This window comes from Triticum dicoccoides, chromosome 5A (genome assembly GCF_002162155.2).
Source record: "Triticum dicoccoides isolate Atlit2015 ecotype Zavitan chromosome 5A, WEW_v2.0, whole genome shotgun sequence".
In the NCBI taxonomy this organism is placed as follows: domain Eukaryota; kingdom Viridiplantae; phylum Streptophyta; class Magnoliopsida; order Poales; family Poaceae; genus Triticum; species Triticum dicoccoides.
The window spans coordinates 672,396,812-672,412,424 of record NC_041388.1 but is presented as its reverse complement, the minus strand read 5'-3'; positions in this window follow the sequence as shown (position 1 = coordinate 672,412,424).

Genomic DNA, 15,613 nt, shown 5'->3' with positions numbered 1-15,613 from the left:
CTTATGATGGACCCTGCCTGTGATGCCAACTTCTTCCAAGAGTTAAGTCATCGTTCAGGTTGTGGCTCCAATACCGCAAATTATGCATGCGCTGCAAGAGCTAGAGAGCTCACTTTGCCTCTCTCGATGACGCTTCTGAGTGAGATGGGCTAACTAGGGGCCTCGGCGGTGCCCATGACACCCTCACCATTACTGTTGGAGCCCAGCCAACCGCCCGCCTCTGTTGACTGTGGTGGTTTGGATGTTGTTGTCACTCACTCGTCTGTGACTATTGGGCTAGCGACGTTTGTGGGTAAGGTTATTGAGGTGGCGACTAAAAAAGGTTACTGAGGTAGGTGATATTGAAAGTGCTAGTTATTGACTAAGGGGAAGGTGGTGAATAGGCGATTTTTATGAAAGTTTTCAAAACACGGGGGTTTTGAAGACAAACAGTAGAAATGAACCTATTGATATGCAGCGGAAGGTAGACTACACCAGACAAGCCATAGTGAAGTAAGCAATGAAGTGAAAACACGAAGACTATTAGTAGCTAGGTAGTATGGATCAGGATGGAAGATAGTATGAAGCCAAAAAGTAGACAGTCTTCACTCAGTGAAGTCAATCAGATCATACAGGCAAGCAATGACTCCATCAAGACAAACTGTAAAGTAAAAGGAAGTTGAGGATAGAACCAGTAGCTTGATGAAGACAAGGATTTGGTAGACTAGTTCCAGTTGCTGTGACAACTGTACGTATGGTTAAGGAGGCTGAGATTTAACTCAGAAGACCGTGTCTTCATCTTATTCCCCTTGAGCTAAGGACACACAGTCCTCGCCCAATCACTCTGGTAAGTCTTCAAGGTAGACTCCCAAACCTTCACAGACTTTGTTCACCGACGATCCACAATGACTCTTGGACTCTCAGAACGCGACGCCTAACCGGCCGGAGGATTCACAATCCTCAAATGTAACAAGTCTTCAGATCACGCGGATAAAAGTATGTGAAAGTTTAAGGATTGAGATATTGTCTTCATAAATAGCAAAGGGCTCCCCCTGAAGATGTGCATATAGGCAGTTTGCTTTTGAATGCAAATGCACATGGCAGGTTTTACTTTGTGGAGATCCTCTTCAACTTATGAAGACAATTCATCATGTATATAAAGAGATAACGAAGATAATGACATGCATAATGAAAAATGAATGTCTGCGGAATGGCTTCATGCGGGATTTATCATCGCATCATAAAGTGGCTCAAAGTTTTCCTATCATAGCATTGGCCAACCAGAATTACTTCGTCGACATGAATTTTTTTGGCAACCATCCAAACAAAGATCAATCTTTGAATCATAACCAAAAAATTTATAGGGTGCACTTTGGCCATAATCCACACATAACCCAAAGGTCTGCTTCGTCCCGTGCCGCGATCGGGATGCACGGACACGTGCGGCTCATCAAACGGACCGTTCAGAGACCAAGATTATTAGTGGTAGTGGTACGTAGTACTCCCTTCACTACTAGAATCTAGTTTTGTCATGAGTTCCAGAACCGCGCTGAGTTCATTCTATCGGGAACTCGGCAAACTTTTGTCTGCCGAGTTTGATTCAAAATTGGACTCGACAGTGATAAGCAACTCGGCAGAGCTATGACTTTGCCTGGTTCCAACGAAAAACAATTTGGCGAATTAAATAAACTCGGTAGAATCTCAAGTTCGTCAAGTTCCGGTCAGAAAAAACCCATAAAGTCTGACAGGTGGGCCCTGTTGTACAACAGGCAACGGAGCCGTGACGACGACCTTTGTTTGCCGAGTTGTGTCTAACAGAGACTCGGCGGACATTTTCTATTTTTCGTTCCAGGGGTCACATCTTTGTCGAGTTTTGGCCAGACGAGACTTGATAACGACCCGTCCCGTCTGACGGCGTGGTTCGCCGAGTTTTTTCTGGTAGAAAATCAACAAACATTGTTTAAAACATTCACTAAGTTCGTGATAGAAAGACTTGACGGGCCCGTCCAGTCAAGTGTGGTGCACCGAGTTTGGCACTCGGCGAAGTTTTTGCCGAGATTGAAACTCGGCAAAAATAGAAATTATAGTAGTGCTCCATTTTTATATATAAGGTCACATGTTTTTTTTCTGTCAAATTTTGGTTTCTAATTTTGGTCAACAAAGTATGAATTATATGTCATCAAAAATATGTTAATAAAATTTCTTTGATATGTGCGTTCAATGGCATACTTTTTATGACATATGACTCACTTTTCCGGTAAAATTAATGATCCAAATTATTAGACCTAAAAATATAAAAGTATATAGTGGCCTTGTATCAGTGAACGGAGGGAGTAGTACGAGGCTGAACTTGGGTCCCTTTAGTCACAGCGACAGCAACCCTAGAAACCCGCGGCGCCACTCCGCTCGAGCTCCACCGTGTGAGGCGACAGGCGAGGCGGCGGGCGGAATCCGCTTCAACACCGGGCCAGCGAGCCGCGGAAGCGGCGCGCGATGGCGCTCGACCCCTCCACCCCCCCTCCGCCTCCCCACCGCAGGCTGCTCGGCTGCCCCAACTGCTGCCGTTGAAGAAGGTAAGGGCAGACGTCTTCTTCTGTTTCTCCGGTAGGTCAGTACTACTTACATGATAATGCCTGGTGGGTGTTCTGTCTGGACAGCGAAATTTTTCAAGTAGTGGTGTTCTGGCAAAGTGGATCTGTTAAAGTTGGTGGTTTTTAGAGTGGCAGACGTTGTCGTAATGCTGTTGATGCAAATTCTACCTCACATGGTCCTTTCAGTATAACAAATGTATACGATGATAGGGAAAAGAGCATGCTCGTCGTTGTACAGCCAGCTCTCACCTTACCACACCTCACACATCTGTTAATTTAACCTTGTTTTCGTAAAAAAGGACAGTCCGCAATCCGCGATTCAAGTTCTCCGTCTAGCTCATTTTAATCCCTTTTTGCGTGCAAATGATGTGCGAAGGTGCGGCCTGTTCCGCGTTTCTCTGCTGGGCATTATTATGACATCTTGCATCTCTGTAGACATTATCTGACTCACTTCATCTTTTGAAGAAGGTAGTGGTAAAATTGTTCTTTTGTTCTTGCAGCCTCAGCTAGTTAGTACTCCCTCTTTCTGGCAACCTCAGCTAGTTATTCCCCCGCCGCCGCCATCTGCAGCAGCGACCCCGGCCCAAGACGATCGCCGGCCTATCCACCCCTGGATCCCGGTATGTTTCTATGTTTCTCTCCATCTTTCTCTCTAGTGTGGTGCTCGACTGTTGTTCAGAGAGCTTATTAACTTGGTTTTGCTTGGCTACTGCAGAACCACGTCGTGAGGGTGAACGCGACGCCTCGTCATCATGGGTACGATCCACATCGCCACCAATGGCGAGCTTCAAGCTCTTTATCAACAACCCTTTGTCCTCGGTTATCAACGGAACGTAATATTGTCCTCGCTCGGAGAACTGTCTACGGCACCCAATATGTTTGAACACCTTCACTTCCTAACTACAACTAGACAGTGGAGCTGTCCACAGATGGAAGTTCTGCGAGGCTACAACTGGCTAGCTGTGTAACACCCTCGATGCGACTATAGCTCCCACGTGTCGAGTCACGACTTAGAGACATAATTGCATTGAAGGCATATGTTGCAAATTAGGCAATCTTCACAACATCCCATGTAATATGAATAATAAAGGGGAGAACATAATTGGCTTACACTCGCCACGTCAATCAAGAACATAAATAACATTACATCATCCAAACACTCATGGCCCGACTACGGCGCCAAAATAAAAGAGAACCCAACATGCGACACGGTCCCAATCACCCCCAACTAGGCACCACTACTGATCGTCGGGAAAGGAAACGTAGTATCGTTGAGAGTCTTCATCGAACTCCCACTTAAGCTCATACGCGTCTCCTGGAGCGGAATCATCAGACCCTGCATCTGGTGTAATAGTAATCTGTGAGCCACAGGGACTCAGCAATCTCGCACCCTCGCGATCAAGACTATTTAAGCTTATAGGTAAGACAAGGTAAAATATGAGTAGAGCTGCAGCAAGCGACTAGCAAGTGTGGTGGCTAACTTATTCGCAAAGGAGAGCGAGAAGAGGAGGCAAAGCGCGAGCGAGAAACTAGAGAGCAACCTGCGCAAACATTACTCCAACACCGTGTCTGTTGGAAATATGCCCTAGAGGCAATAATAAAAGTATTATTATATTTCATTGTTCATGATAATTGTCTTTTATTCATGCTATAACTGTATTATCCGGAAATCGTAATACACGTGTGAATACTTAGACCACACATGTCCCTGGTAAGCCTCTAGTTGACCAGCTCGTTGTGATCAACAGATAGTCATGGTTTCCTGACTATGGACATTGGATGTCGTTGATAACGGGATCACATCATTAGGAGAATGATGTGATGGACAAGACCCAATCCTAAGCATAGCATAAAAGATCGTGTAGTTCGTTTTGCTAGAGCTTTGCAAGTGTCAAGTATCTCTTCCTTCGACCATGAGATCGTGTAACTCCCGGATACCGTAAGAGTGCCTTGGGTGTACCAAACGTCACAACGTAACTGGGTGACTATAAAGGTGCATTACAGGTATCTCCGAAAGTAGCTGTTGGGTTGACACGGATCGAGACTGGGATTTGTCACTCCGTATGACAGAGAGGTATCTCTGGGCCCACTCGGTAATGCATCATCATATTGAGCTCAATGTGACCAAGGTGTTGGACACGGGATCATGCATTACGGTACGAGTAAAGTGACTTGCCGGTAACGAGACTGAACAAGGTATTGGGATACCGACGATCGAGTCTCGGGCAAGTAACGTACCGATTGACAAAGGGAATTGCATACAGGGTTTGATCGAATCCTCGACATAGTGGTTCATCCGATGACAACATCGAGGAGCATGTGGGAGCCATCATGGGTATCCAGATCCCGCTGATGGTTATTGACTGAGAGAGTCTCGGTCATGTCTGCATGTCTCCCGAACCCGTAGGGTCTACACACTTAAGGTTCGGTGACGCTAGGGTTATGAAGATATGTATATGCAGAAACCCGAATGTTGTTCGGAGTCCCGGATGAGATCCCGGACGTCACGAGGAGTTCCGAAATGGTCCGGAGGTAAAGAATTATATATAGGAAGTGCTATTTCGGGCACCGGGACAAGTTTCGGGGTTATCGGTATTGTACCGGGACCACCGGAAGGGTCCCGGGGGTCCACCGGGTGGGGCCACCTGTCCCGGGGGGGCACATGGGCTGTAGGGGGTGCGCCTTGGCCATCATGGGCCAAGGGCATCAGCCCCTATAGGCCCATGCGCCTAGGGTTTCCCCCTAGGAGGAGTCCTAGTGGTGGAAGGCACCCCTAGGTGCCTTGGGGGGGAGGGAAACCTCCCCTAGGCCGCCGCCCCCCCTAGTAGATCTCATCTACTAGGGCCGGCGCCCCCCCTTGGCACCCCTATATATAGTGGGGGGGAGAGGAGGAGAACACACCAGCCCCTGGCGCCTCCACCTCCCCCGTTACGTCTCTTCCTCGTAGTCTCGGCGAAGCCCTGCTGCTGTGACGCCCTGCATCCACCACCACGCCGTCGTGCTGCTGGATCTTCATCAACCTCTCCTTCCCCCTTGCTGGATCAAGAAGGAGGAGACGTCTCCCGTCCCGTACGTGTGTTGAACGCGGAGGTGCCGTCCGTTCGGCGCTGGTCATCGGTGATTTGGATCACGTCGAGTACGACTACATCATCACCTTGCAAGCTTCCGCACGCGATCTACAAGTGGTATGTAGATGCAAACTCTCTCCCTAGACTCGTTGCTTAGATGAACTCATAGATGGATCTTGGTGAAACCGTAGGAAAAATTTTAATTTTCTGCAACGTTCCCCAACAGTGGCATCATGAGCTAGGTCTATGCGTAGTTCTCTTTGCACGAGTAGAACACAACTTTGTTGTGGGCGTGGATTTTGTCATCTTACTTGCCTCTACTAGTCTTTTCTTGCTCAACGGTATTGTGGGATGAAGCGGCCCGTACCAACCTTACACGTACTCTTACGTGAGACCGGTTCCACCGACTGACATGCACAAGTTGCATAAGGTGGCTGGCGGGTGTCTGTCTCTCCCACCTTAGTTGGAGCGGAATCGATGAACAGGGCCCTTATGAAGGGTAAATAGAAGTTGACAAAATCACGTTGTGGTGATTCGTAGGTAAGAAAACGTTCTTGCTAGAACCCAATTGCAGCCACGTAAAAGATGCAACAACAATTAGAGGACGTCTAACTTGTTTTTGCAGCGATTGATCATGTGATGTGATATGGCCAGAAGTTGTGATGAATGATGAATTGTGATGTATGAGATCATGTTCTTTGTAATAGGATTCACGACTTGCATGTCGATGAGTATGACAACCGGCAGGAGCCATAGGAGTTGTCATTATTTTTTGTATGACCTGCGTGTCATTGAATAACGTCATGTAAACTACTTTACTTTATTGCTAAACGTTAGTCATAGAAGTAGAAGTAGTCGTTGGCGTGACAACTTCATGAAGACACGATGGTGAAGATCATGATGATGGAGATCATGGTGTCAAGCCGGTGACAAGATGATCATGGAGCCCCGAAGATGAAGATCAATGGAGCTATATGATATTGGCCATATCATGTCACAACTATATAATTGCATGTGATGTTTATTATGTATTATGCATCTTGTTTCCTTAGGACGATGGTAGTAAATAAGATGATCCCTTATAAAATTTCAAGAAGTGTTCTCCCCTAACTGTGCACCGTTGCTACAGTTCGTCGTTTCTAAGCACCACGTGATGATCGGGTGTGATGGATTCTTACGTTCACATACAACGGGTGTAAGACAGTTTTACACAGCGAAAACACTTAGGGTTAACTTGACGAGCCTAGCATGTGCAGACATGGCCTCGGAACATGGAGACCGAAAGGTCGAACACGAGTCGTATGGAAGATACGATCAACATGAAAATGTTCACCGACGATGACTAGTCCGTCTCACGTGATGATCGGACACGGCCTAGTCGACTCGGATCGTGTAACACTTAGATGACTAAAGGGATGTCTAATCTAAGTGGGAGTTCATAATTTGATTAGAACTTTATTATCATGAACTTAGTCTAAAACCTTTGCAAATATGTCTTGTAGATCAATGGCCAACGCTAATGTCAACATGAACTTCAACGCGTTCCTAGAGAAAACCAAGCTGAAAGATGATGGCAGCAACTATACGGACTGGGTCCGGAACCTGAGGATCATCCTCATAGCTGCCAGGAAACAATATGTCCTAGAAGGACCGCTAGGTGACGCTCCCGTCCCAGAGAACCAAGACATTATGAATGCTTGGCAGTCTCGCGCTGATGATTACTCCCTCGTTCAGTGCGGCATGCTTTACAGCTTAGAACCGGGGCTCCAAAAGCGTTTTGAGCATCACGGAGCATATGAGATGTTCGAAGAGCTTAAACTAGTTTTTCAAGCTCATGCCCGGGTCGAGAGATATGATGTCTCCGACAAGTTCTACAGTTGTAAGATGGAGGAGAACGGTTCTGTCAGAGAGCACATCCTGAAGATGTCTGGGTTGCACAACCGTATGACCCAGCTGAACATTAACCTCCCAGATGAGGCGGTCATTGACAGAATCCTCCAGTCGCTCCCACCAAGCTACAAGAGCTTTGTGATGAACTACAACATGCAGGGAATGGAAAAGACCATTCCTGAAGTGTTCTCGATGCTGAAGTCAGCAGAGGCTGAAATCAAGAAAGAACATCAAGTGTTGATGGTCAATAAGACCACTAAGTTCAAGAAGGGCAAGGGTAAGAAGAACTTCAAGAAGGACGGCAAAGATGTTGCCGCGCCTGGTAAGCCAGTTACCGGGAAGAAGTCAAAGAATGGGCCCAAGCCTGAGACTGAGTGCTTTTATTGCAAGGGGAAGGGTCACTGGAAGCGGAACTGCCCCAAATACTTAGCGGATAAGAAGGCCGGCAACACCAAAGGTATATTTGATATACATGTGATTGATGTGTACCTTACCAGTACTCGTAGTAACTCCTGGGTATTTGATACCGGTGCCGTTGCTCATATTTGTAACTCACAGCAGGAGCTGCGGAATAAACGGAGACTGGCGAAGGACGAGGTGACGATGCGCGTCGGGAATGGTTCCAGAGTCGATGTGATCGCCGTCGGCACGCTGCCTCTACATTTACCTACGGGATTAGTTTTGAACCTTAATAATTGTTATTTAGTGCCAAGTTTGAGCATGAACATTGTATCTGGATCTCGTTTAATACGAGATGGCTACTCATTTAAGTCTGAGAATAATGGTTGTTCGATTTATATGAGAGATATGTTTTATGGTCATGCTCCGATGGTCAATGGTTTATTCTTAATGAATCTCGAGCGTAATATTACACATGTTCATAGTGTAGATGCCAAAAGATTTAAAGTTGATAACGATAGTCCCACATACTTGTGGCACTGCCGCCTTGGTCACATTGGTGTCAAGCGCATGAAGAAGCTCCATGCCGGTGGACTTTTAGAGTCTCTTGATTATGAATCGTTTGACACGTGCGAACCATGCCTCTTAGGTAAAATGACCAAGACTCCGTTCTCCGGAACAATGGAGCGAGCAACCAACTTGTTGGAAATCATACATACCGATGTGTGCGGTCCAATGAGCGTTGAGGCTCGCGGAGGATATCGTTATGTTCTCACTCTCACAGATGACTTGAGTAGATATGGGTATGTCTACTTAATGAAACACAAGTCTGAGACCTTTGAAAAGTTCAAGGAATTTCAGAATGAGGTGGAGAATCAACGTGACCGAAAGATAAAATTCTTACGATCAGATCGTGGAGGAGAATACTTAAGTCACGAATTTGGTACACACTTAAAGAAATGTGGAATCGTTTCACAGCTCACGCCGCCTGGAACACCTCAGCGAAACGGTGTGTCCGAACGTCGTAATCGCACTCTATTGGATATGGTGCGGACTATGATGTCTCTTACCGATTTACCGCTATCATTTTGGGGATACGCTCTAGAGACAGCTACATTCACTTTAAATAGGGCACCGTCTAAATCCGTTGAGACGACACTGTATGAATTATGGTTTGGAAAGAAACCTAAGCTGTCGTTTCTAAAAGTTTGGGGATGCGAAGCTTATGTCAAGAAACTTCAACCTGAAAAGCTCGAACCCAAGTCGGAAAAATGCGTATTCATAGGATACCCTAAGGAAACTATAGGGTATACCTTCTACTTAAGATCCGAAGGCAAGATCTTTGTTGCCAAGAACGGATGCTTTCTGGAAAAAGAGTTTCTCTCGAAAGAAGTAAGTGGGAGGAAAGTAGAACTCGATGAAGTGCTACCTCTTGAGCGGGATAGTGACGCAGCACAGGAAACCGTTCCTGTGATGCCCACACCAACTGAAGAGGAAATCCATGATAATGATCAAGGTACTTCGGATCAGGTTACTGCTGAACTTCGTAGGTCCACAAGGACACATTCCGCACCAGAGTGGTACGGCAACCCTGTCCTGGAAATCATGTTGTTAGACAACAACGAACCTTCGAACTATGAAGAAGCAATGGCGGGCCCGGATTCCAACAAATGGCTTGAAGCCATGAGATCCGAGATAGAATCCATGTATGAAAACAAAGTATGGACTTTGACAGACTTGCCCGATGATCGGCGAGTGATAGAAAACAAATGGATCTTTAAGAAGAAGACGGACGCGGATGGTAATGTTACCATCTATAAAGCTCGACTTGTCGCTAAGGGTTATCGACAGGTTCAAGGGATTGACTACGACGAGACATTCTCTCCCGTAGCGAAGCTAAAGTCCGTCCGAATCATGTTAGCAATTGCCGCATACTATGATTATGAGATATGGCAGATGGACGTCAAAACAGCATTCCTTAACGGGCATCTTAAGGAAGAACTGTATATGATGCAGCCGGAAGGTTTTGTCGATCCTCGGAACGCTAACAAAGTATGCAAGCTCCAGCGATCCATTTATGGACTGGTGCAAGCATCTCGGAGTTGGAACATTCGCTTTGATGAGATGATCAAAGCGTTTGGGTTTATGCAGACTTATGGAGAAGCCTGCGTTTACAAGAAAGTGAGTGGGAGCTCTGTAGCATTTCTCATATTATATGTAGATGACATACTCCTAATGGGAAATAATATAGAATTTCTGGACAGCACTAAGGCCTACTTGAATAAGTGTTTTTCAATGAAGGACATTGGAGAAGCTGCTTATATATTAGGCATCAAGATCTATAGAGATAGATCGAGACGCCTCATAGGTCTTTCACAAAGCACATACCTTGATAAGATTTTGAAGAGATTCAGAATGGATCAGTCCAAGAAGGGGTTCTTGCCTATGTTACAAGGTATGAGACTGAGCTCAGCTCAGTCACCGACCACGGCAAAAGATAAAGAAGAGATGAGTGTCATCCCCTATGCTTCAGCCATAGGATCTATTATGTATGCCATGCTGTGTACCAGACCCGATGTAAACCTTGCCGTAAGTTTGGTAGCAAGATACCAAAGTAATCCCGGCAAGGAACACTGGACAGCGGTCAAGAATATCCTGAAGTACCTGAAAAGGACAAAGGACATGTTTCTCGTTTATGGAGGAGACGAAGAGCTCGTCGTAAAGGGTTACGTCGACGCTAGCTTCGACTCAGATCTGGATGACTCTAAGTCACAAACCGGATACGTGTATATGTTGAATGGTGGAGCAGTAAGCTGGTGCAGCTGCAAGCAGAGCGTCGTGGCGGGATCTACGTGTGAAGCGGAGTACATGGCAGCCTCGGAGGCAGCACATGAAGCGATTTGGGTGAAGGAGTTCATCACCGACCTAGGAGTAATACCCAATGCGTCGGGGCCGATCAAACTCTTCTGTGACAACACTGGAGCTATTGCCCTCGCAAAGGAGCCCAGGTTTCACAAGAAGACCAGGCACATCAAGCGTCGTTTCAACTCCATCCGTGAAAATGTTCAAGATGGAGACATAGAGATTTGCAAAGTGCACACGGATCTGAATGTCGCAGATCCGCTGACTAAACCTCTCCCGCGTGCAAAACATGATCAACACCAGAACTCTATGGGTGTTCGATTCATCAAAATGTAACTAGATTAGTGACTCTAGTGCAAGTGGGAGACTGTTGGAAATATGCCCTAGAGGCAATAATAAAAGTATTATTATATTTCATTGTTCATGATAATTGTCTTTTATTCATGCTATAACTGTATTATCCGGAAATCGTAATACACGTGTGAATACTTAGACCACACATGTCCCTGGTAAGCCTCTAGTTGACCAGCTCGTTGTGATCAACAGATAGTCATGGTTTCCTGACTATGGACATTGGATGTCGTTGATAACGGGATCACATCATTAGGAGAATGATGTGATGGACAAGACCCAATCCTAAGCATAGCATAAAAGATCGTGTAGTTCGTTTTGCTAGAGCTTTGCAAGTGTCAAGTATCTCTTCCTTCGACCATGAGATCGTGTAACTCCCGGATACCGTAAGAGTGCCTTGGGTGTACCAAACGTCACAACGTAACTGGGTGACTATAAAGGTGCATTACAGGTATCTCCGAAAGTAGCTGTTGGGTTGACACGGATCGAGACTGGGATTTGTCACTCCGTATGACGGAGAGGTATCTCTGGGCCCACTCGGTAATGCATCATCGTATTGAGCTCAATGTGACCAAGGTGTTGGACACGGGATCATGCATTACGGTACGAGTAAAGTGACTTGCCGGTAACGAAACTGAACAAGGTATTGGGAGACCGACGATCGAGTCTCGGGCAAGTAACGTACCGATTGACAAAGGGAATTGCATACAGGGTTTGATCGAATCCTCGACATAGTGGTTCATCCGATGACAACATCGAGGAGCATGTGGGAGCCATCATGGGTATCCAGATCCCGCTGATGGTTATTGACTGAGAGAGTCTCGGTCATGTCTGCATGTCTCCCGAACCCGTAGGGTCTACACACTTAAGGTTCGGTGACGCTAGGGTTATGAAGATATGTATATGCAGAAACCCGAATGTTGTTCGGAGTCCCGGATGAGATCCCGGACGTCACGAGGAGTTCCGGAATGGTCCGGAGGTAAAGAATTATATATAGGAAGTGCTATTTCGGGCACCGGGACAAGTTTCGGGGTTATCGGTATTGTACCGGGACCACCGGAAGGGTCCCGGGGGTCCACCGGGTGGGGCCACCTGTCCCGGGGGGCCACATGGGCTGTAGGGGGTGCGCCTTGGCCATCATGGGCCAAGGGCATCGGCCCCTATAGGCCCATGCGCCTAGGGTTTCCCCCTAGGAGGAGTCCTAGTGGTGGAAGGCACCCCTAGGTGCCTTGGGGGGAGGGAAACCTCCCCTAGGCCGCCGCCCCCCTAGTAGATCTCATCTACTAGGGCCGGCGCCCCCCCCTTGGCACCCCTATATATAGTGGGGGGGGAGAGGAGGAGAACACACCAGCCCCTGGCGCCTCCACCTCCGCCCGTTACGTCTCTCCCTCGTAGTCTCGGCGAAGCCCTGCTGCTGTGACGCCCTGCATCCACCACCACGCCGTCGTGCTGCTGGATCTTCATCAACCTCTCCTTCCCCCTTGCTGGATCAAGAAGGAGGAGACGTATCCCGTCCCGTACGTGTGTTGAACGCGGAGGTGCCGTCCGTTCGGCGCTGGTCATCGGTGATTTGGATCACGTCGAGTACGACTACATCATCACCTTGCAAGCTTCAGCACGCGATCTACAAGTGGTATGTAGATGCAAACTCTCTCCCTAGACTCGTTGCTTAGATGAACTCATAGATGGATCTTGGTGAAACCGTAGAAATTTTTTTAATTTTCTGCAACATTCCCCAACAGTGTCCACTTCCCGGACTCCGCCGAGAAGAGGCCATCACGGTGACACACTCAGTTGATTCATTTTAATTAATTAAGGTTCAAGTTATCTACAACCGGACATTAACAAATTCCCATCTGCCCATAACCGCGGGCACGGCTTTCGAAGTTCAATCCCTGCAGGAGAGTCCCAACTTAGCCCATGACAAGCTCTCACGGTCAACGAAGGAATAGACCTCCTCCCAAGACGTTCCGATCAGACTCGGTATCTCGGTAATTCAAGACACTTCGACAGGTTAAAACAAGACCAGCAACACCGTCCAAATGTGCCGACAAATCCCCATAGGAGCTGCACATATCTCTTTCTCAGGGCACACTCAGATTGTCTTAGGTACGGGTAGGCCAGCCCAGAGTTGCCCCTGGTGGCCACCGGTAGCTGACAGGTGGACCAACACTCAGAGGAGCACTGGCCCGGGGGGGTTAAAATAAGATGACCCTTGAGTCTGCAGAACCCAAGGGAAAGAAAAGGCTAGGTGGCAAATGGTAAAACCAAGGTTGGGCATTGCTGGAAAAGCTTTAATCAAGGCGAACTATCAAGGGGTTCCCATTATAACCCAACCGCGTGAGGAACGCAAAATCCGGGAACATAACACCGATATGACGGAAACTAGGGCGGCAAGAGAGGAACAAAACACTAGGCGAGAGGCCGAGCCTTCCACCCTTTACCAAGTATATAGATGCATTAAGATAACACGGCAATATAATGATATCCCAACAAGTAAATAAAAGATGTTCCAACAAGGAACGGCCTCCAATCTTCACCTGCAACTAGCAACGCTATAAGAGGGGCTGAGCAAAGCGGTAACATAGCCAATCAACGGTTTGCTAGGCCAAGGTGGGTTAGAGGTTTGACATGGCAATTGGGAGGCTGACAAGCAAATGGTAGGCATCATAGCATTGGCATAGCAAAGAGCGAGCAAACTAGCATAACAAAGATAGTAGTGATTTCGAGGGTATGATCATCTTGCCTGCACAGTTGTCAGAGTTGACTGGATCCTCAAAAGCAAACTCAACGGGCTCCTCGGTAGCGAACTCGTCTCTCGGCTCTACCCAAACAAGATAAACAAGCAACAAGGACACAATCAACCACGTGCAAACTCAATCAACACGATGCAAAGATGATATGCTATGCGGGATGCGATGCGGGATGCAAAATGCAAGATATGACAGGAAATGTATGAACCTGGCCTCAACTTGGAATTCCAAGGGTGCCACTGGAAAGATGAGATGAAATCGCTTGCAAACGATATAAAGAACGCCGGAATCGGAGTTACGGTTTGGAAATGGCAAGCGATTCAAAAATGACACCGGTCTGCGATTTACAGCAAGTAGGCATCTAAATGCAACGAGATGAACATGCTACAGCCACCAAACATGACAACAAAATACATGGCAGGGATGCACACAAGATGCTTAACAAAAGTCTAGCACTGAGCTACGGCCAATTCATCCATTAACAGGTTCAAACAAGCATGACAAAAACGCAAACGACAAACAGATCTCAGACTTAGTGAAATTAACACTTGTCTGCAATTTCAGATCATATATCCCTCTTCGGAGCAACAAAACAACATGCTACAGGACCTGAACATGACAAAGAAAGACATGGCATTGAGCTACTCAACAAGCTTAACAAAAGTCCCTTAGTGGACTTGAGCCAAAAGGGATCACAAAATATACTAACAAGCACGCGAACATAGCAAAAACATAATCAATTTTCAGACTTAGTGAAAACTGGGACTTGCTGAAACATAACTCACGAAGGCATGTTTACGAGCTCGATGCACTCACTACGGTGCAAGTCATGGCAAGACAAGCATACACCCATAAAGAAGGCACAAAATACAAGCTAGACATGGCAAGAACAATGGCATAGCATGCACGGATCAACTACAATAACATCGGCAAAATCGCAAACAAGCTGACGATCTGCCCAGATTCACAACGAAGCAAAAGTAGAGCTCGATTGACTCAAGCTAGGGTGCTCCATAATTGCAAACAAAGACATGGATGGATAGAGCATAACAAGATTAACAAAACTCCTTTACTGATAATCCTCAAAAGAGGCACGGATCACTAGGAAACAACAAGAACATATGTCATCATGAACTAAATAATCCCAGACTTAGTGAAAACTACTAAGTCCCTGAAAACAGATTTACCGGGTGGCTCACTTTGCAAGCTTGCACAAGTCACCACACACATCCTAAAAATGCATGGGTTGCTCCTCTGGAAAGATAACAAGATACTTAACAAAACATATAAAGGACTCACATGCATATCATGCACACCACAATCATGGCAAAAATGACAAAAGTCTAAGATGAACTAGCAGATCTGACAAATAACTCACGAAGCCCTCTTCTAACAGCATCTCGGGCTTCAATATGAGCTCAAATGAAAATGATGCAATGGAATGAAATGATGTACTCGTCGAGGCGAACATTTTGATATACTATATGTCCAAATCGAAGCTACGGATGCAAAGTTACGGAGCCGCGAACATGGGCATATGAACTAAAAATCCTGAGGACTTAGTGAAAAAAATACCCCGAATTAGGGTTTACTGTAGCAGATCTGGATCGGGGCACGTTCTTCGTGGTTGACCGGATCCTCGCCGGAGCTCCTGTTCACCGGGGAGGAGAGGAGGCCGGGGAGGCGCGGGGACCCGAGGGCGGCGATGGCGCGGCGGCGG